Raw genomic sequence first — 23339 nt, 5'->3', positions numbered from 1 at the left:
GGGCTCAGAAGTACGACAATCCATGTACTATTGAAAGATAGAAGCAGTCCATTATGTGTATTGATTTGCAGCACTTTGTCAGCACTAATGATGTTATCTCATTAAAAGAGATAAATGTCTTTCAGTCGAGCAAAAGCATCTGCTTCTTGCTCTCTCACAGACTCTCCAGTGGGGCCTTCGTCTGCTGTATGTGCAACCCCAACTGAAATCCAACGCAAGCCTTTAAGAGTTGCTAACCAAGTCATTTCTTTTTAATTGGGTTATATTTTTCTTTAAATGTTATCTCTATTAAAGACATTGCGTGGGCAGACCGGAGGGGCGGGTGGAGTGGGGGAAGCTGCAATGATGAGAGAAGCCTCACAAACAAATAATATAAAAAAGGTGTAATTTGCAATTTCTGAACATTAGTATTAAGCTAACTCTTCAATGCAAAAACCCTCCCTACATGCTAGCAAATTTCATCAGTATAGGTCAGGCATAGGCAAACTCAGCCCTCCATATGTTTTGAGACTACAATTCCCATCATCCCTGACCACTGGTCCTGTTAGCTAGGGATGATGGGAGTTGTAGTCCCAAAACAGCTGGAGGGCCGAGTTTGCCTATGCCTGGTATAGGCGATTCCCACCCAGCAATACTACCATATGCAATGCTGTATGCAATGTTTACTACTTGTTAAATAATAAAAGGTAGTAATTTACCACAATGGATGTTTTATACATAAATACTTTGTATATGGGGTCTTTAAAGTACACTATTAAAAAGTCTCCATTTAGTAGCATCACTGATGTTCCTCTGGAGGAAATCATTACAAGAAGGAGAACATAAGTATTTCAATTCCATGTGTTTTACCTTGATTAACAACCTAGGTGTTAACTTTCATATTCAAATACCCTGATCCTGCAAGAACACTTCGTATACAGAAACATCTGCTAACTGGACAGGTGGGCAGAGCATGACTCAACTGTGGTCCCCTCTCACCAGCCATTTGCTAGGTAGGCCTTTAGCTAATTCGACATCCGATGCCCCTTTAAATTTGTTGTGGGAGTAGGGGATTATTGGCTTGTTGTTGTTCTTATTTTTATTGTGTATTTTGTGTTGTTGTTTTTAGTAATTTTATGTTGTGAACCGCCCTGGGATCTGTGGATGAGAGGTGGTATACAAGTTTAAGAAATAATAAAAATAGTTGCAAGTAAAGAAGGAAAGACACAGCTTTCTACAAAATGCCTTGATTATGTAGATTAGTGTCAATCTACCAGGTTCCCCTCAAGTTTAACCACCCCTTTCCTAGTGTATAGAACAATTATCCTGGTTTAATTGAAATGAACTGTAAAATTGTATCACAATATGGTGAGTTTTCCATAACAAGTACCACAGATTACCAGTACCTATAATTAAGATGCATTTTTTGTGACTATCTTGATATCACACAATATTTTATTGCTATGGATACGCAAACTATCTTATTTACGTACTTGTATTCTTCAAGCATTAAACCACTGAAGAGTCTCTTACTGTATCAGCAAAAGATAATTTTAAAATGAATTAACAGCCCAGTGCATTGCACTTTCAAGCTACAAGTTAAATGGAACATGCCACAAAAAATCAACTCATTGCAGTTCAAAATGAGGTTGTCTGAATGAGAAACAAAAATTAGAAGTCAAAGGAAAGCTGATGATACTCCTAATATTTCACTACAGTCGTACCTTGGTTCTCGAACGTAATCCATTCTGGAAGTCTGTTTGACTTACAAAATGTTCAAAAACCAAGACGCAGTTTCTGACTGGTGCAGAAACCCGAGGTACTATTTCTGGGTTAACGGAGTCTGTAACCTGAAGCGTATGTAACCTGAAGGTTGCTATTGAGCTTAGAGCACCCTTTTCAAAACACTTATTAAAAGTACCCCCACAATGCCTGCAAATGTTGATGTTTCTGAACTTTGTATTATGTGCTACATTCCTTTTTTTCATAATCTTCCATTGCAGAACCCTAAGTAGCACACATGTGGTTTCCTATGTGGTCCTCCATCCCTGCACTGACCAGACCTAAAACTTATCAGTGTCAGCAAACTGTCTGACCATGTGCATTCAGGGCATAATCCTAGGCATGACATAGGCATTAAACCTTCACCCCCCCCCCCCGTTTTGGGGGGAGAAGGATCTAATAAACTATTCACAAACAGAACCCATGTCACACATTCCACTATAGGTATGCTTGGGGCATAAGAGCCTTTGTGTGCCACCCCGTCCAATGTGAAGCGGTCGGTTGCCATGAAGGAAATTATGCTTTGGAAGTCATTTGGGTTGGGAACAGATTGGTGACGGAGGTGAAAGAAAGGATTGAACATATTATGTGGACACAAGCACACCACCACCTCTTCAAATCTCTACTCCAAAGCCACTTTTTCCTAGGAAAAACAGATATTGGGCTTATGATGAATGTATCTGAGTACAACATGTAGTTGGATCCCCAAAGAAAGAGACATTGTTATGGCTTAGCTCTTATTGGGGTGAGGGTATGTTACTATAGAGTGAAGTCAGGGCTTACATGATGGAATACTCCTCTACAGAATATCCTAGCCTTCTTCCTGACACACTAATTTTCTATGTGCAGGGATTTCTCCCCTTCTGTGTATGCATGTGAAGCATGTGAGCCACGACTCACAGTCTGAAGTATCAGCTTCATTAATAGGCACACTGAAAGTCAAAAATAAATCAAGAACAGATTGAATTATAATTCAACTAGCCGGGTGTCCCTGTCCTATTTTTAGAGGAAGGGGAAACAAGGAGGAAGATATGGGAGGAAGGAGATAGAACCCACTGAAACATCCTGGTTCAAAGTAAAAACATTACTTTATCATTCAAAGCAAAATATGAATATTGGTTTCAACAATATACACACAAAGAAATTGTTTCTGTAGATAAATATATATACACTTCATCCAGGAAGAGACTGGAATAGGTACAAGGCAAATGGGGCAGGGAGGGTACCCAATAAAACCAAATTTTAATATTCCTAGTTTAAATATATTAGCACTTAAAAAAACACCACCACTCTTCTTGCATATTGTACACCACCCAGTTTGCATATTTTGCTTCTATTCCAGCTACAGAATCTGGCAGATCCACATAATTTTAAAATCCCCAATTTTCCTCATACCTACCTCATATGAAACATTAAAATAAAGTGTTCTGATCAAATTTGAAATTGTACTTCAAAGTCTGCTTTATTACAATGCCATTCTCACTCCCCCCCCCCTCCACCCACCACCAAACCTTTCAAATCATTGTTGCCAACCCACCATTTGGAACGTAAATGTAGATACGCTCAGTCATGAAGACCACCACCAAAACCACCTATCTATTTTTCAGGAGTGTGGTGGTGTGCGGGGGAACACCCACCCCCCACCCCCAGCTCTCCGTCCTGCCATGACTGCTGCTCTATGCAGATTCAGTGTACAGAAATGCTGACTGGTTTCCCCACCCTTAGCTGTCTTGCTAAATAATTTCTGGAAGGACCTGCCCATGTTGCTCACGTTGCATTCCAGCTCTTCCTTCCACCACCACCCCCATCCCCCACGCCACAGTCATGCTGGAGTCAAGACAAAGCAAACTCCCTATTGCATCACACAGGCAGGGTTTTCCGAACTGCGAGAGGCATTCTCTGCTTCAAAATACGCAATCCTGTCAAGTGGTTGGACTGCTACTGTGACCCACTAGTCGAAGGGAACAGCCTCCCCGCTCCACTTGGACGGACGCGTTATGGCTTTAATTTTAAGCGAATCCCTTTGCCGTGTCTCCACCCTATACTGTAAACTAGACATTACCTTATACAAGAATAAATCTGCTGCATTCCACTGTCTAGCTGCTTCACTGAAGATTTCCTACACTCGCCAGCAGAGTCAACAGCAATGCACACTCTCCCACCCACCCACATCTCCTCCTCGGTTAACCCCCCTCTTCCCACTCCCCCACACTTCTTTTCCACCTCCCCCCCTTCACTGCCTAGCTGTGTTTTTGTGTAAATGATCTCACATGACTCAACAAATCCATCTGCCTCAAGCAGGCCAAGTTTGGAGCCTTCCCAGGAGGGAGGGAGGGAAGAATTGCTTTGTGGAAGAGACCTGGAGCTTTGCCCTTTCTCTGGCTCAAATTACCCGCCTGTCAGGCCTGACGGATTTGGCTAAAAATAAAAGGAAGCGGGCCATGAAAAGCAGATGAATGAGCTCAGCAGTTCCTTAGATAACATGGGGCCATGGTTTTACCCCCCAAAAGCTTCCAAAACAGGAACTTCAAATGGTGGGCAAGTAAGGGCAACGCTGCAATCCAGGCTAAGCTTCCGGTTATTAAAAAATATGACATACTGGTAATATATGGAGCACAGAAAAATGCACAAGCACACGCAGAACAACAAGAAAACTGATTGGCGTTGGGACTCAGCTTGTAAAAAAGAGAAAGAGAAAGGAAGGGAGACATAGAGGAGGAAGAAGCACTCTACAGCTTCGCCACGGCAGACAGAGCAGGGAGGAGGAAAGTGGCATTTCTGAAGCTGCATATATGACATCAGTTTCTTACTTTGTGCCAGTAAAGAGCTGAAAGTCGTTTGTGCAAGTGCGTGCCCAGAGCCCACAGTGGGTATTAAGCACTTAGCTTGGCAATGTAATGACACACTGTAGCAATCTGTAACGTGAAGCAGTCAGCAAAGCCATGGCTCTGAAAGCTATTTCTCCTAACTATTAACCATATGTTTGGCTCCTCAGATATCCGAGCGGGTATCCCAGCTTACCATCTGGTTCCCATCCACACAAGCAACTGTAAAGCACGGAGTATTTCCCTCCAGAGCCGCATGTTTCTTTCTATGTCTGCTTTATAAAACACACACACACACACACACAACTTCCTTTAAAAAAAACCCTTCCCAGCAAAGATTTTCTCTCATTCATCAGTCTGAAAGTAAACTTTAGCTCACAGAGTATCCCGCCAAGGTCTTTTTACTATAATTATTCAAGAATGCACTGTAAACAAGGCATAGAGAGGCATTCCTGTTTGTACAAGAGATCTCGGAGGGAGCAAGTGCATACATACACCACACACACACACACACACACACACACACACACACACACACACAGGGATTTAAACCTGGCAGCACTGACACTTGATACAGCATGTTAAAAATAGGGTGCCGTCTCAACCGATCCAGGCATTGCCGTGGCGCCCTCTGTACACACACTGCTTTCTTGGAAATGAGTTTAAAAACAAAACAAAAACAAAAACAAACAAAACCCTGACAGAAGTGAGCTTCACTACATTCTGACAACTTCAAAGCTGGACTGAGGGTGTAATAATTAAACAGCAACCGAACACACACAAACATCCCAATCAAATAAAATCAGATGGGTCAGAAGGATTGCTTGTGTGTTTTGAAGCTACACTTTGCCTATTGTAGAAATGTTCACTTCTCCAAGCAGTATAGCCCTGTGTAACGGCTACTTTAGGAGGAACAATGACTATCCCTTTTGTTAGCCTGGTATAATTTCAATCGCAATCAAACATTCGCTGATGAAAGCAAATTGGAATGCTCAGCAAATTTTGTACTTGCTACTCTTAAAAGCTTGAAATGTAGTCAGCCGTGCACACAGTATTCAAGTAAAAATACCCTTGGACTCAATACCACATGTTCAAATATTCAAGCGTATTAAGTCAATTTCTTGTGCATGGAAATGATTTTCGGATGGGCAGCAAGCACAATTCATAAGGGGTGGTGACTGATGCGTGGCTGTAGTGGTAGCATTACAGCGGTCAGCCAAGGAAACAGCAGCCCCATTTCCCCCCCCCCATCTAGATCCTAGTTAAGTGTCTCAGAAGTACCTCCCTCCCACTGATACTAGTTTCTTGGGCACCAAGATGGGTTTAGTCATATCATTTCTATTCAAATGCCTACACACTAAACTAGGCATGTCCAAACCTGGCCCTCCAGCTGTTTTGGGACTACAATTCCCATCATCCCTGATGACTGGGTCCTGTTAGCTAGGGATGATGGGAGTTGTAGTCCCAAAACAGCTGGAGGGTCAGTTTGGCCATGCCTGCACTAAACCAAGGGCAGTCAATGTGTGGTGTCCTCAAAATGTTAGACTATGACTCCCACCATTCCTGACCATTGGTCACATTCATGAGAGTTGTATTCTAAAACCTGACAATGTCTACTCTTATGTCCTGCACTAAACTCTTTTAATACATGATACAAGAAAACTTTACTATGGTGTTTGCAGCATGTTTGCACTCCAGGAATTTTAACTTCCCACTAAAAGGTGTATTGGGTTTCCAAATTACTGTACCACAAAATCATTCCTCAGCAGTATCTTCTGATCAGGCAGTGGTGGCCCACATCTATATTCCTGAGGTATACTATATTCCTCTAATGGTTATCTGAAGCTGAAGAGCATGCTGTACAACCTAGTTCTTTCACCGGTGATCAGCCTCTACAATGAAGCTGATATTACCTAGCAGTAAGAAAGATGTATGACACTGTCTTAATAATGGGAGGAATACAGTAAAGACTTATCCATTTAAGATCATATATACCTAGCATTATGTACAAAACCTAAAGATATACCCAATATTATAGTACAGAATGCATTTATTTTTCACTCATTCATACAAATGAAAATTGCAGGCAAAACACTAGCACTCTATAATCAGGTAGAGCTGCAGTGGACATATTTTAATTAGTCTGTAAGGGCTAAAATATCATTCACTAACACTGGATGGGGGTTATTTGGCCCTCCAGATGTTTTTTGACTGCACAGCCAGCCAACAGTCTGTTGACCAGCCAACAGTCAAGGATTGTGGATATTATAGCCCAGCAATCCTTGGGGCTCTCCAAGCTAAAACAATGCTAATACAAAAAAGATGAATTGCCAGACAAAAACACTATAGCACATGCATTTTATATATCAGGAAATCCTGAAGGGAAAATGTATGTAACACACTGACATCCAACAGAGGTGGGGAACCTTCTTTTTTGTGGTACAGGCCAAATCCTTATCAGATCCTAGCCTCATGGGCCAAATGACACTTTGAAGTTCCAAAGGCAGGACTTCAAAGCACCATGGAGTATTTGCAAAGAGTCCAAAGCTTCAGTTTTACCTCCCATCAACTTGCCAATGGACTGTCAGGAGCAAACTTCATTTGCGCACTGTTAGCACATGTCTATATGCCCCACATATGTCAGATGCAGAGCAAGTAGACATGAATTTGGGGGAATGGCCTAACTGGGTAAATTTAATCCCTGGTAGGCCAAATTTGGCCCATAGGCTGGAGGTTCCCCAGATAGCAAACAATATGATGCAACAAACAACAACAAAAACTAGGATCAGCTAAACATAAAGGATGCCAATATCAATGTTTTCAAGGTCTGTTTGAAGGCATCAAGAGCGGAAGCTGAAAAGGACTTACGGAAAGGGCCCTGATGTACCTCAATAGTCTTCTTCTTTGGCAATCACTCGTAGCCGAGTAAGATTGTCTTCCATAAACACAGTTTTAACAATGAGTCCATAAGTGATTCCATAAGTGATTGTGGAGGCCAATTCTGGATCCACACGTCCTTCCACAGTGGGGACATTGGTTTCTGGGCAGGAGTTGATCATGGTGTGGATTTGCCAAGTGTGCCTTCCTCTTAGCACGTTTCTCCCTTGTGTCCTGAGTTTGAGTGTCTTCAAAGCCCATGACACCTTTGGTAAAGGATGTTCTCCAACTGGAGCGCTCGCAGGCCAGTGTTTCCCAGTTGTCAGTGTTTATACTACATTTTTTTAGATTTGCCTTGAGACAGTCTTTAAACCTCTTTTGTTGACCACCAGCATTACGCTTTCCATTTTTAAGTTTGGAATAGAATAGTTGCTTTGGAAAATGATCGCACAACATGGCCAGCGTTAGAGAGTGAAGAGGGCCTCTGAGAGCGGTATTTAGGGCCATCGTAGAATCATATGTTGTTACCACCATGAGCCCATATGGCAGGGAGGGACACAAATTACTTATTTTTCCTGTATCAAATATTAATACAAGCAAACAAGCTTCCAAGCCAATGCACCTTTGATCCTATAGACCCAGGAAATACGTAGCATAGTGACAAAAAGAAGTTCCTGGGGTTAAAATGAATCCACATGTCCAAACTCTGCCCCTGAGTCAAATACCACCCAGTCTTGAAATCCTGTACCAACCAGACTAACATACTTGCACATACTTGTTCTCAGGCAGCAAACAATAACCTCTTTTACACCACACAGTCATCTGAAGAAATAGGCCGAAACGTCATGGGAAAAACTAGGAAATATCTGCTGAAAAGAGTTCTCAAGATGAAGGGTGGACCTATTAATTTAAAATTATATGAAGCGTAAAAATACAGAAGAAAAGAACCTCAACAACCTTTGTTACTAGACCTCTAAACACTGCAATAAGAAAAACCTTTTGTTGTTATTGAGTCTTCAGAGTGGGGGAGAGAAAAGGAAAACTCGAGACGGTAGCTACTGTAGAAAATAAAATGCTCTAGAGATGCAACGCTTCTCCTTAAAATAAAATGCTTAGGGCAAAATTCATCTCTCAGAGTTACATGGTGGATCCAGAAGGAAATCTACAGCCGCTAAAATGGTTATACTTGCAGGTAGGGAAGGATAGGTCCAGTCTATGCCATATATTTTTTATTATTATTACTTTTTTTATTAATTTTACTATACAAAATTATAAAGAACACAACACATACTTTCTCACAAATTACATTCGTTATGGACTTCCCTCAGCCCTTCTGATAATCCTCTGTATTAGTCATTTCTTGTTGTTTAGTCGTTTAGTCGTGTACGACTCTTCGTGACCCCATGGACCAGAGCACGCCAGGCACTTCTGTCCTCCACTGCCTCCCGCAGTTTGCTCAAACTCATGCTGGTAGCTTCAAGAATACCATCCAACCATCTCATCCTCTGTCGTCCCCTTCTCCTTGTGCCCTCCATCTTTCCCAACATCAGGGTTTTTTCCAGGGAGTCTTCTCTTCTCATGAGGTGGCCAAAGTATTGGAGCCTCAGCTTCACAATCTGTCCTTCCAGTGAGCACTCAGGGCTGATTTCCTTAAGAATTGATATGTTTGATCTTCTTGCAGTCCATGGGACTCTCAAGAGTCTCCTCCAGCACCATAATTCAAAAACATCAATTCTTCGGCGATCAGCCTTCTTTATGGTCCAGCTCTCACTTCCATACATCAGTAATGGGAAAACCATAGCTTTTACTATGCGGACCTTTGTTGGCAAGGTGATGTCTCTACTTTTTAAGATGCTGTCTAGGTTTGTCATCGCCTTTCTCCCAAGGAGCAGGCGTCTTTTAATTTTGTGACTGCTGTCACCATCTGCAGTGATCATGGAGCCCAAGAAAGTAAAATGCTGCCTCCATTTCTTCCCCTTCTATTTGCCAGGAGGTGATGGGACCAGTGGCCATGATATTCGTTTTTTTTATGTTGAGCTTCAGACCATATTTTGCGCTCTCCTCTTTCACCCTCAATAAAAGGTTCTTTAATTCCTCCTCACTTTCTGTCATCAAGGTTGTGTCATCTGCATATCTAAGGTTGTTGATATTTCTTCCGGCAATCTTAATTCCGGTTTGGGATTCATCCATCCCAGCCTTTCGCATGATGAATTTTGCATATAAGTTAAATAAGCAGGGAGACAATATACAGCCTTGTCGTACTCCTTTCCCAATTTTGAACCAATCAGTTGTTCCATATCCAGTTCTAACTGTAGCTTCTTGTCCCACATAGAGATTTCTCAGGAGACAGATGAGGTGATCAGGCACTCCCATTTCTTTAAGAACTTGCCATAGTTTGCTGTGGTCGACACAGTCAAAGGCTTTTGCATAGTCAATGAAGCAGAAGTAGATGTCTTTCTGGAACTCTCTAGTTTTTTCCATAATCCAGCGCATGTTTGCAATTTGGTCTCTGGTTCCTCTGCCTCTTCTAAATCCAGCTTGCACTTCTGGGAGTTCTCGGTCCACATACTGCTTAAGCCTGCCTTGTAGAATTTTAAGCATAACCTTGCTAGCGTGTGAAATGAGTGCAATTGTGCGGTAGCTGGAGCATTCTTTGGCACTGCCTTTCTTTGGGATTGGGATGTAGACTGTTCTTCTCCAATCCTCTGGCCACTGCTGAGTTTTCCAAACTTGTTGGCATATTGAGTGTAGCACCTTAACAGCATCATCTTTTAGAATTTTAAATAGTTCAGCTGGAATACCATCACTTCCACTGGCCTTGTTATTTGCAGTGCTTTCTAAGGCCCATTTGACTTCACTCTCCAGGATGTCTGGCTCAAGGTCAGCAACCACACTACCTGCGGTGTATGAGACATCCATATCTTACGCATTTCTTACGCATTTCCTAATTTTATATTGCCTTATACAATTTACCTCTCCTCCCTCTTTTCCCTTTTTTACAATATTTCTAATATTTTTTCTTCACAGAGCTTCTTGTAAGCCCACAAATGTTGTTTCATCGCTGCATATACTTTTCAAATAATCCACAAATTTACTCCAGTCCTCGGTGAACTTCTGGTCCCGCCGGTTTCGGATCTTTCCTGTTAGCTTATCAAGTTCTGCATAGTCCATTAATTTCATTCTCCACTCTTCCATCGTCCCAGTCCATGCCATTCTTGCATGTGTTCATTCACAAATCTGTTCTATCCCGTTTCCACATTTATTTGCATTTTTCTTAAAATCTGGATTAAAAAATTCATGAAATACCATTTAAATAAGGATTGGCTGGTCCAATCCACACATCAGTGTGGGAAAGATCAGATTAATTCACACTGGAAATAAGAATGCAAATTCCTCAGGCATCCTTACTTGAACATAGGGATAAGAACTGGCGTAAAAACAATTATTTGCTAGACAATTATCTGTGTGATTGTGGTTCGCTTTCAAGTTAAAAAGAAGTGAATGAGAGTCACTGTTCCGAAGCTGTCCCACTCTTATTCTGGGCTGGAAATGAAAATAATGAAGTTGCTTTACACTGAGATAGACAACAGTACTATCTCTCCTGATTGGAACAAATGCTAACAAAGGGATGTGTTCTTTATTTTTAAAAATGTGCCCAAATCATTTTGGCTAAACATACCTTCGTCAATGGCTTATCTAAAATGAGAATATTAACATTTATTATACAATGACTCAACCACACATTAAAAAAAAATATTAAAACTTAGAATGCATTATAATAACAATTGTAAGGAGTCAGAAAATGAGTTGAGGGAAATTATATAGTGTTATTTTATTGTATTTTTGGCTGAAACATGTTGGGTATCTGTGAGATTCATTTCTCTTTCTGCACATCATCCTTAGATGCTTCCTCTTTTTCTCTTTCGATTGGCAGCATCTTTCCAACTTTCAGAAGTTTTTCCTAGCACTACTAGTAGTGGTACTAGAAATCTTTTCAGCTGAATACTGAATCTGCGACTTTTTTCATACCAACCATAGACTTAACTCCCATATAAAAGGAAAGTTTCTCTGAGGTGAAGTAAAAAGAGGGTGGGGGCGGAGGGAGAGGGAGGGAGGGAGAGAGGGAGAGGGAGAGGGAGAGGGAGAGGGAGAGGGAGAGGGAGAGGGAGAGAGGTCCTGGAGTCGAAAAGTAAACAAGTTTTTGCAATCTTTGCTCCAAAAGGGTTGTGAGAAAAGGAATAAGAAATCACAATAGCCAGATTTGGTGGAGTATGTTCAGTAATTACCAGTGGCAAGGGAACTGGTGATAATAGTGAAGCTACAAAGGTAAAGGGACCCCTGACCATTAGGTCCAGTCGCGGACGACTCTGGGGTTGCGGACCTCATCTCGCTTTACTGGCCGAGGGAGCTGGCGTTTGCCCGCAGACAGCTTCCGGGTCATGTGGCCAGCATGACTAAGCCGCTTCTGGCGAACCAGAGCAGCGCACGGAAATGCCATTCACCTTGCCGCCAGAGCGGTACCTATTTATCTACTTGCACTTTGACGTGCTTTCAAACTGCTAGGTTGGCAGGAGCAGAGCCCGAGCAACGAGAGCTCACCCCGTTGCGGGGATTCGAACAGCCAACCTTCTGATCAGCCAGCCCAGTCCTCAATTGCTGCAAATACATTCAGGATAGCAGCCAGATGTTTTTAGAGAAGGCAGAAGGATAAGAAACCCAACCCTAGGTAGAAACAAGCTGTGACTTCTTTGCCTATCAGCAAGCCAGATTCTGAATTGTTCAATATATTGCTAAAATAAAACTACTTTAATGTTATGTCCAAACACGGCCATTGTGCTGTTGATACCTGATGCAGAATCCACAGGTTTTTTCCCAAGTTCTTCAAGTCTTTGGTATGGAAATTTACATTTTTCTCCAGGGCCCGGTCACAATATTTTACAAAATAACATTACATACACATGGAGCTAGTTTGCTGGCCATTGTAATTGCTGTGAAAAACACAATTTGCCTCACATCTATTTGGAGATGTGTATGACATCATGGGTGATGTGGTGCAGTTCCCTTTTCCTGCGTACACATGCCCTTTTTTTCCTCTGCATTCCCGACACTTTTTACTTATTATTTAGTACTTCACTGCCTGAAATTCCCTCATCTTAGTATTCCATTATGGTAATGAACATGTGGCACGTATAATTACCACTGCCCACAAAGCTACATATTCCTGAGCCAACTACACCCTACCATTACATTAGTATCTTCTATATTTCTTAAATGTGTGTAATTTAATTATTAGCATGTAACGCATTTCATCACTGTAGCATATTAGCTTTACTTGATTAAAACAAGTGAATGTTAAGTGTAGCCACGAGCTGCTTTATGTGGGATATTATAGTGCTGGAGTTGGACAGGAGCTCACGTAAGTATCATATTAAGGAAAATGTATGGGCATTTCATAGCCACTTTGTGTCTTTCCAATTCATATTTAAAGGAAGCTCTGGTTTTCCTCGCAGTCACTATAATGGGGAATCTATTTTAGTTGTTGTTCTTTTTCACATAAGCAGATGAAATTTGCAGACATAGGAACACCTCCAGAGTGGATTGAGCCTATTAAATTGTAACTAGATGCAAGGTATTTGGGTGGGGGAAAGAACATGGAACCCTAGGAGTGAGAGAAATATCATCCTCCAAGCAAGACTCTGCTACCTCAAGGGTAGCTGGTAGGAGGTGGGCTTCTGCCCGCACCATAGTTTTTTGAAAATACAGCCTCTTTTCCAGGGGCAGGGCAGGGGATAGGAAAGTTATCTCCATTGACTTACACAAGATAAGAAATAGACCCGCATAGGGAAAGAGACAGGCCCACGTGAAAAACAAACACATTGTTTAATTGAAATGCCCTGGGGGAAATAATCCGCAGAGCAACCAAGGGCTTTAAGAAGCTCCTTATTCTACTTGAGATGCCTTGTTATTGGCAAAATGCAATTTCACAATGTGAAAACGTCTTTCAAATCACAAAGTACACAAAGACAATGTACACCCCTACACAAGCACCGTAAGTGCATGAGGATGTGTGCTTTAAATTGTCTAGAAAGCCCTACAGAAAATGCAGGCCTAAGGCAGACAAAAGGTTACAGTACAGTGGGAAGTGCAGCTGCCCCGTGATGTGGAATTCAGCAATGGGAATTGCCTTCAAACATTTGGGTTCGCAACTTCACCAGTGGCTGAGTGGTGGGCCGCAGCTTCGAGGTAAGCCACAAATTTCAGCTAAGCCTTAGTTAAGGCATGAAACACCCAAGCCAACACCATCTGGAGGACATCCCATCTCAGAGACGATTCTGACATTCTTCCTAGAATCCTGCCACGGCAACTCTGTTTTATAATAATTGAAATCCAACTCTTCCCACTCAATGCCAATTCTGCAATACAAAACACAATGTCGACGCGAAATGCTTCCCAGGAATTTCATCCAATTGCCTAATAAGAGTCTCCACATCCCATTGCTTATTAAGTCTTTCCCTTGAACAAAGAAATATTTCTGTTAAATCTGTTAAAATATGAAATTTAATGTTGGAGCATTGATCTTAAGGAATTCATAATTATGTTTTTGTTTTTAAAGGATTCAACAGTTTGAAGGCTCTAGAAAATCATTAACACAAAAATTAAGGCAGGAAAATCAGTGTTGGCTAGACATGCTTCAATATTTGTTACCATAGAAACAAGACAGCAGGTTTGGGTTTTTAGTTATCCACTGCTATAAAATATTAAAACTTCTTCAAGTCTTCGCATACGCATACTACGTTAAGACACTGTCAATCCGCAGCTAAAAACTGTTCTGTTTTTAATGGAATATGGCTGCATCTGTTTTTCAGTTAAACATTATTCTAAATAAAAAAATGAATGACATAAGAACACAGGAAGAAGTGCTAGAAACTCAGATATATAAACTAGGTGCCAGGTCACAAAAACAGAATGTCTAGTTGCCATTTGGGGGCAAGAAGGCTCAAAAGTCTTATTTTTCAAATGGACTGACTGTGATGATCAGTTAAACATCTGGCTAGTTCAGATGACAACCTTGAACTAGGTTAAGAGCTTTGAGAACTTAAAAAAGAAAGGGCACTTGATCCAGAGACAATCTGCATATACTTGGCCTATTCTGACCTCTTTTTCTTTTCTGCTCAGGCTGCGCAGAAAAAGCATTTTGGTTCCTGAAATTCATTCTGATTGTGCTTATACTGTAAAATTTAACTGATATAATTCTACAGGATGGGTTTTAGTATGTGAAAACAGTCTAGATCCAAGGATCCTCAGCCATGCACTTCCAGATGGTAGAGATCTCTGGTGCCATCCTGGTGCACAGGCATCTTCACTTGTTTACAAGTGGTTAAAAGCCAGGTGCAAAATACGCCTGGCACCTGGATAATTTCAAACACGGACAGGAAACTGTCTTATACTGAATCAGACCACTGGTCCATATAGCTCTGCAATGTTGTCCTTGACTAGCAATGGCTGTCCTGGGTTTCAGCAGAAGTCTATCCCAGCTCTACCTAGAACTGCCATAGATTGAACCTAGGACCTTCTGAGAGCAAAGCTATGGCCCTCCCACTAAGGGAACTGACCTCATTCTGTTCTAATGACTTTTTTAATAAAAAAAATCAAAATAGAAATAAATGACCTGAAATATTTTCAAAATTCCAGAAGAAAACATTTATGAATGAGAAGAGAAATTTAGAGAAATCAAATGATAACTCACTCAAGATTTTTCAATGTGATACAGAAAATATAAAGGGGATTAAAACAACTGCAATAATATTTTTAGCATTTGAATGTATAAGCCACCTTAAACCTCAAGACCTGGGACAAATGGCATGTAACATATTACAACAAATACATTTCAGAGCAGTTTCAAACATTACCCGGCTGTTCAGGAGCAGGATGAACAAGTTCACCATACTTCCTGCTCTTCTGTAACAATGTCATGTTTGACACATATAACCTTTGTGAGCATAGAAAACATTAGGCTCTGTCTAGTCTGGATTTTGGCTTCCAGCAGCAATTCAGATGCATTACTTTTAAGGGTGGAGCACTTATAAGTGATGCATAGCAAAGGGATGTGGGAACCAGTATCCACTGATAGTACCCCAGGGAGAAAAACAGATGGGAGATTTTGAGCAGAAAAAGAGCCATAGAAGAAGCAGTTCTGTTCCCCTCATCTCCTCCCCTCAAAATTGCAGTTTCTTTCAGATGCTTGTGGTGTTTAACATGCACACACACAAAAAGAAGCATGAATGTCTCACATAGCTTAAGACAAGATCATTATGGCTACCTGCTATTGAAGTTTTGTCATATGACGCTGCTTCCTACAGAATGTTATTTCCATCACATGTGAGAACCAATAGTCCTTGCATTATGAGATAGTGACCTTGGGAAATGGTTACCATTTATGGTTACCATTTACTTCAAGGAACTACAAATTAAACTCTGAAGCAGGCTTCGTACAGTATAAGAGAGTTCTCCACAATTCCTTAGAACTCAGAGTGGCTGTTCCTTTTACCTTGTCATCACAATTGAAATACTAGGCTGGAAGTAGCCAACATGGTGTCCTCCAGATGTTGTATACAACTCCTATCACCCCAGCAAGCATCATCAAAGGTTAGGAATTGTGGGATTGTAGTCCACACCATCTAGAAGGAAGGCACCAGGTTGTCTACCCTTGCACTAGACCTTAGATGACCCCTTTTTTGCCCAGTCGTGGAATTTACCAGCTCAGGTTGTGGAATTTGTTGAACCTGATGGCTCACTCTGTGGGCCCCTGATAGGACTTCTTCCACCTTCTCTTTGGCAAAGCTGTCTCAAGATTCTTCCTCGTTATACTTCTCACTGAATAGTGGCTGAAAAATTCATGGCTGGCCACAGCCCTTACCCTATATATTGGGCTCTGGTCTTCAAGACTCCTCAGTTCCTGACCAACCTATTTTTTGCTTCTTTTCAGCATTGCTGTATCCATTTGACATTTGTCTAACAATAAAGTCTCTTTAGAAAGTGAGTTACTTTAATCTCTCCATTCTGGTTGCAGTTCTTGTAATCTCTAGCTCTTTCTTAACCCCCTCGGCTTCCTAACTGTTTCGTAGCTTCTGTATCCCCTATGGACTGCTGGGAACTGTAGTACTTCAGGAATATCTATGAAGAAACTACACTGCAAACATCAAACTCTCAATCTTCGCTTAACCCAGTTATTCCTGAGAATCTAAAAGCAATTACCAAGGCAACACTAATAAACAGGAGCACCCTTCACCAACCCCTGCAACAGCAGAAGTGCTGACCTAGGTAGCTACCTATAGTGTTTTGGAAATTCTACCATGTCATTATTTTAAGCACTGTGGGAAAGGCACTAGGCTTATGTGACTCCATAAATAGTGAGTCAACAAAACTAAAAATTAGCTGAAGTCTGGCTATGCTACAATATTATTGTTTACAATGATTAAATTAATGGTACTGTTGTGGATTCCTGAAAGTTCAAAAAGTATAATGTTTTATATCTCCCAGGAGGAAAAATAAATCACATTGCATCACAACAGATGTGATTCCTTTTCTAAGTAGAAACAAAGAATTACATTCTCATAACTAGACAACACTGCAACAAAATGGGCATAAAGAACCGATTATACCCACTCTGAAATGCTCATAGAGAGCATCCTCTTTCTAATATTAACTGCTCTAATTCCCTGTGACTATCTAAGGAAGGAGAACCTTTGTTCAGTTTACACTAAGCCAAACTATGGCTAAGTAAGAATGTGCAAGTGTTCTCCCAATTTTCCTGAATCATAGAATTGTAGAGTTGGAAGGGACCCTGAGGATCATCTGGTCAACATCCTGCAATGCAAGAATATGCAGCTGTCCCATACGGGGATCAAACCTGCAACCTTTGCATTATCAGCACCATGCTCTATCACAACTGAGCTATCCAGGATCAAAGCAGTATTATTATTATGTTATTTTCTACATTTAAAATTGGATAATGGACCTTCTTAGTCATTTCTATTCAGCAATGCCATATATAGAAACTACAAAAACAGAGCCAACTTCATAAATTTCTGTGAGTGTTTCTGTAGCTACGTATTTTTAGCTAACCATATAATAAAAGTTTGGTTTATTATATAAATAATAAAATATCAGCATGTTTTGCTGACTCCACCCAATCACTATAACTAATACTTTTCAGAGAACCTATATTAGCTAGATGAGCTTCCTACCTATTAAAATAAGCACCCTGCCAGCTTTAATAAAATCTTACTAAAACCAACAAAATAAATGCCCTGCCCATGAAGTCTAAAGAAAACCACTCAACTGAAGTATACTGTGTTGATCAGGATTGCTTCACAGTCCTCAATAGAAAACTTGGCCTCTGCATGTGCTATGTCTGCCACCTCACCTCAACAGCTTTCTTAGACTGCTTGGAGCACAAACCAATAACCTACTTGAATATTTTTGAGATCTTTTTTAAGACAGTAACTGCAATCTAGAATATGGCAGTGCAATCATTTTAAAATAACTTCAGGTGAACGTTAATGCCCATTGTTTCTGATTGGCTAATACATTCAAAAGGGATTAACAGATTGCAACAGTTTGCACACTCATGACTGAGCATATCTTTCTTTGCTGAAGACCAAGCACCTGGATCAACTCATGGGTGTCCAACGTAAATGACAGTTTCCCCTTCAACAGAAGTATTTGTCAAGTTCTATAGCAAACAAACTTCATTTTATCTGTTCGGTGGAATGAAGACTATTACAAAATACTAGCTGGCCATGCAGCCATTTTCAATTTATTTTGTAGACAATTCAGTATTTGTGGCACTGCTTGTACTATTGTTACTGCACTGAGCGATCCACATAAAACCATAATATCGCTGTAGATTATAATATAATCCTTGGTTTAAAGGGATAGTTAAAGCAAATTAACCAAAGACTTAATGATTACTTAAGAGAGTAAGTACACAAAGGCCTCAAAAATCAATTCAGGAAAAGTGGCTATTAAGTGACAAGAAAATCTATGATGCAACAATCACTAGTTTTCTGCATCACTTAAAGTACATGCAGGATCTTGGCAACAAAATGGCCACAGATGTGGGCCTTCATTATATAAACGGCAAGACAGATGACTAGTAGCCTTCACAGACTCATCATTTTAAGACACACACACACACACACACGTGTGTGTGTGTGTGTGTGCGCGCGCGCGCGCGAGCCGCCCTATGCCTGTGGGTCTCAGGGCGGTTCACACATTATGAAGATGCACATCTGAAACCATTCTCTGCCTGCTTCACTATGCATATTTTAAGGTCCTGAAAGAAGGGCAACAACACAGGAAAGGACATTTGTGATGACAGTGCCTAGCTCACTACTACATCCAAATAAAATTCATATGAATATCATCAGCAGACTATTACACCTAGTAAGTCAACTGGGAGTTAGGAGGTGGTGACAGAAGGACAGAAATGCATTCACAATCAAATCCTACAAAATTAACCCTTATCTGAAAACATAACCGAGGCAAGGCACAACCCTAGCATGAACAGACGATTCATCTTCTCTTAAAGCTATGCAACTTGACAGCTTAAATACCTTAAATCCATGGTTCCCAATGTCTGAGAATGTGAGCAGATGCTTTAAAAAGTGGAAGCTCATTTGAACGCAGTTTGACTGCTTCCATGTAGCGTTTCCACTTCCACTTGTGCTTAAGGACAGTACAGATAAAACCTACAATTCGCCACATGCTTTTCATTTCTCTAAGGCACACATTTCAGAGAACAGTATGGCCACCAACCCTGCATTTCCTTTCAGTTCACTGCCAACAGGCTGCATCTCCAGGAAGAAAAGGTTGCATATTCCAGAAAGTAAGCACGTTTGTATAATCTTCTGGTTTCAGACCTACCAAAAACGACTGTAATTTGACAAAATAAAAATATTCTAAACAGAATTTATAGAACTTACTGCAATATCATAACAAAATGCCAACAACTTGCATTTCCTGATATTGCCAGACACAAATAGGAGGAGTAAAGCAATGTCCAGAGCCCTTTCTATTCTTTCACATAAAAGTTTCAGGACTTAAGAGCCTCTACTTTTGTTTAAAACGGGTAGAGACTTAAAATTCCCTCAACACTTCCAAAGTGAGCCTAGGAAAAAACAGAATCAGATTAGAATGCCTGACAAGGATGATTATGATGATGATTTTGGCAGGGGAAGGGGGATTGTTGTTTGATGTTTGTTCAGTTTGAAAATGAAAAAATGCTTGAATGTACTCATTATTCCGGAAATAAAAAGGAGGTTTCTCTCTCAAGTCTAGCTAGCTGACAGCAACTCAGAGCTTAGACCAGGCAGATCACACAGAACTCCATTCCTTTCTGCCATATCAACCTGGAGATTTAATTTTGTAATAAGAGAATAATGTATGCCAATCCTATGCACATATTGCTTTAAGACCATTGCTTTATTTTGTTTATATTTTTAGCAAAGGGTGGATGAGAATGTTCAAATTTTGATTTATAGATCCAACTTAGGCTGAAGGTTGGAGCCAGATAACAGCCAACTATTATTTTTTTTTAGATTATTTTGGATTACTAACTAGAAAAGAATTTAAGATAGTGAAAATCAATTTAAAAATAAAGAAAACACTGACACATTAAAAGAGCTACCATATTTTTCGCCCTATAGGACACACCGGCCCATAGGACGCACCTAATTTTTTTGGGTGGGGGGGGAATAAAGGGGAAAAAATTATTTTTTTTTCCCCCGGCGCGGGGCTGGGGCAGGGGAAGCCCGAGCTTCCCCCGACCCCAGCCCCCAGAACAGGCAGCTCTCCACAAGCCATGGGAGGCCAGCTCCGGGCTTCCACGGTTTGCGGAGAGCTGCACAAAGCTTAAAGCCTGGGCGCACTGCGCCTCCCCGCTGTCCCCCGAGCTTGTGGGGCTGGCGGCAGGGAGAAGTGGGCTTCTCCCCACCGCCAGCCTCCAAACCAGGTCGGGGGACAGCAGGATGGCGCGCTGCATTCGCCCCATAGGACGCACACACATTTCCCCTTCATTTTTGGAGGGGAAAAAGTGCGTCCTATAGGGCGAAAAATATGGTACTTAGAAACTGTGTTTATAATATGTTTACTTCTATTATTTTTTAAATAAAGCCAATGTTTAAAAGATTTCAAAGAATTTAAAATTCACATGATAACTGTGTTTGTTTTAGAAACATTGTTATTGAACAAAATGATTCAGTGTAGTTTTACAATTTCATATGATATTGTAGAAATGCAGTCCAGAAGCGCCAAATAATATAGCAGCAGGACATGGATGCTATTAACTAAAATTGTTCACACTGCCCAGTTGTTTGAAATGGAAATAAGAGAAGTGCATAAATTTCTGCACAGTGCCCTTAGACCAAGGGAGAGCTATGTGGTGCTCTCCATATGCTGTTGCACTGCATCTGCTGCCAGCGTAACCAATAGTCAGGGATGATGGGAATTGTAGTTCAGCCGCATCTGGAGGGTACCATGTTGGCTACCCCTGCTTTAGATAATCTGCTGGAGTTGATAATGTGTTAGGATACCAAATTAGAATGACCTAATCTGACCTCAGTAGAGACAGATGCTGCTACACTGATCTCGAAGGAAAAAAATAACTGACTCAACAGGCAATGAAATTGTTTTTCAGACCCATCTGTTAGCAAGACAGTCTTAGTTAACACCTTGACCCAAGTTTGTGCTAATACCAATTTATTCATACAAACATTTTAGCCCTGCCTTTCCTCCAACAGAATCCATGCTAGCTAACACTGTAAGATTGAAATAGAAATGAGAAGAGATAAACACCCACCCACACCCCAAAAAATCCAACAAAGAAACAGATAGCAAAGTGAAAATAAAGAGCATCCATTAAGCGCAATTTTCAGCTCAGGCTAAAACACTTTAAAAAAGGAGGCGGCGCAAAACGGCAATGGCGGTCCTCTTTACTCAGTGAAGAGGGGCTCCGCGAAAAAGGGTCCTCCGCTACGGCGAAGCGGAGACCCATCCAGATAAACCGCAGGCAGAGCGAGCCTGTGGCCGTGGGACTCGGCGGGTGCCAGAAGCCCCCCCAGAAGCGAGGAAGGGACCTCGTAAGAGGCTCCGGATCGTGAACGGGGGAGCGGCGCTGTGAGTTCATCGCTCTTTTCGCGGAAGTGAAGCCGCGCTGCTGTTGCTGATGAGCGCCGACCTTTCTTCTTGAAAAACATCGAGATTGGCTGCAATCTACCCGTGAGTAAGGGGTACCAAAGTACTGATTAAGGATTAACTTAAATTTGGCTATTTCGGCTGAAAACGGGAGGCGAGTAACAGGAAATCCGCCTTCCGGTCCTGCTAATCGGAGCAAAGCAAAGAACCCGATGCGGGCTGAAGCGTTAAAGAGATTTTGAAAGAAGTAAGAAGGGGCATTAATAGACTGTGTGTTTCTAGAAACTGAAAAAGAGTGAAGAAATAAATGTTTTGGTTCAGTGTGCTAGAGAATCTTCCTCCTATTGTGAAGAGATGTGGAATTGAAGGGGATAACCGAGTTATTGGACTGCCAGTGTTGCAAATGAGTACTGTCAGGCTGCTGAAACTTTTCTTTTAACATAAACTGTTGCATTGATGGATACATTATCGCTTTAATACTGTCATCGAAACCTCTCCGTTACCTTGTGGCACTAATTTGAAACAGAACTTTCTGAAATCCTCCTTTATGAACTTGGGGATTTCAGTTGAAATAGGAGCTTTGATGGTGGAAAAGAAACTTTCTTTCCTTTGAAAACCCCCCCTAGTGGATTTGCGGAGGCATAGTGGTCTGGGAACTGTTTTTTATTGGGATTTTTTGTGGTTTAATTGTTTATACTCTGGACTTGCCTTTCTCATGGATTGAAAGACTATTTGACCCTGAACAGCAGCTGTGGAATGAGTGGCCCAGCGAAAACAAGAGCAGCTAAAGCTAAGGAAGCTTTAGCTGAGGAAGCTAAAGAAAAGAAAAAAGACAAGAGAGCTGGGCAGCTTGTCCAAACAACCTTGATTCATCATCGTAGATCCTCGGTGCCAACTGTGTTGACGGCGCAGGAGGAGGAAGTTGAAACACCTGCTACAGAAGAAATGGCAGCTGGAGGAACTGATCCAGTCTTGAAACAAATTTTGGAACAATTGGCTCTTTTGAATAAGAAGGTGGACGATCAGTCATCTAAAATTGATAGAGCTACATCTACTATCAGCAAGCTAACAGATCAGGTTTCGCAGCACACTCAGGCTATTGAGAAACTGCAAGGAGCTACGGCGGAGAACTACAAATTAGCTGCGGAAGCCAATCAAAAAGCTGAGCAAGCGTGCAAGAAGGTGGAAGAGATCAAAGGGGAAGTAAGACCTCTGAAAAGACAGGTAGGAGAACAGCAAGCCTACCTGTCAATGGTGGAACTGAAAAGTAAGGAATGTAATCTTAGGCTGAGGGCTGTCCCAGAGTTGGAACAGGGCAACCTAGAGAAATTCTTGACGGAGCTGTTTTCTAAATTTTGGGGGGTGGAAGAAGATAAAGATTTCAAGATTGTGACGGCCTTCAGACTGGGAAGATCGGTTAAGAAAGATAAGTCCAGAGACTGTTTGGTTAGTTTGAGAACAAGAGAGGAAAGAGACAAGATATTAGGCCAACACTTTAAAAAATCCCTGGAAGTCGAAGGCAAAAGGGCAGAAATTTATAGAGACATTCCTAAATATTTGTTGGACCTTAGAGCCACATACACAGACTTGGCCAAATTGTTAAGATACAACGCAATCCCTTATAGGTGGGAATTTCCTCAAGGTCTGTCATTCACCTATAAAGGAAAGAAGGTAAGAATT

General features: G+C 41.3%; 1 protein-coding gene across 4 annotated transcripts in view; it reads right to left on the bottom strand.

The window, feature by feature from the left end:
* Positions 1 to 23339, bottom strand: part of BACH2 (BTB domain and CNC homolog 2) — a 237272-nt gene that overhangs the window by 109781 nt on the left and 104152 nt on the right. The window contains exon 1 of one of the 4 annotated variants that reach the window (XM_081906999.1): positions 3824 to 3906. The exons of the other annotated variants lie outside the window; for them this stretch is intronic. The gene's annotated coding sequence lies outside the window, so the exon portion shown is untranslated. Of the gene's footprint in view, positions 1 to 3823; positions 3907 to 23339 lie in introns of those variants that run through there. 4 annotated transcript variants of the gene reach the window in all.

Source organism: Podarcis melisellensis (genome assembly GCF_964234715.1).
Source record: "Podarcis melisellensis genome assembly, chromosome: 3".
Taxonomy (NCBI): Eukaryota; Metazoa; Chordata; class Lepidosauria; order Squamata; family Lacertidae; genus Podarcis; species Podarcis melisellensis.
The sequence above is the reverse complement of the archived record's forward strand: the minus strand, read 5'-3'. Positions and strand labels throughout refer to the sequence as shown.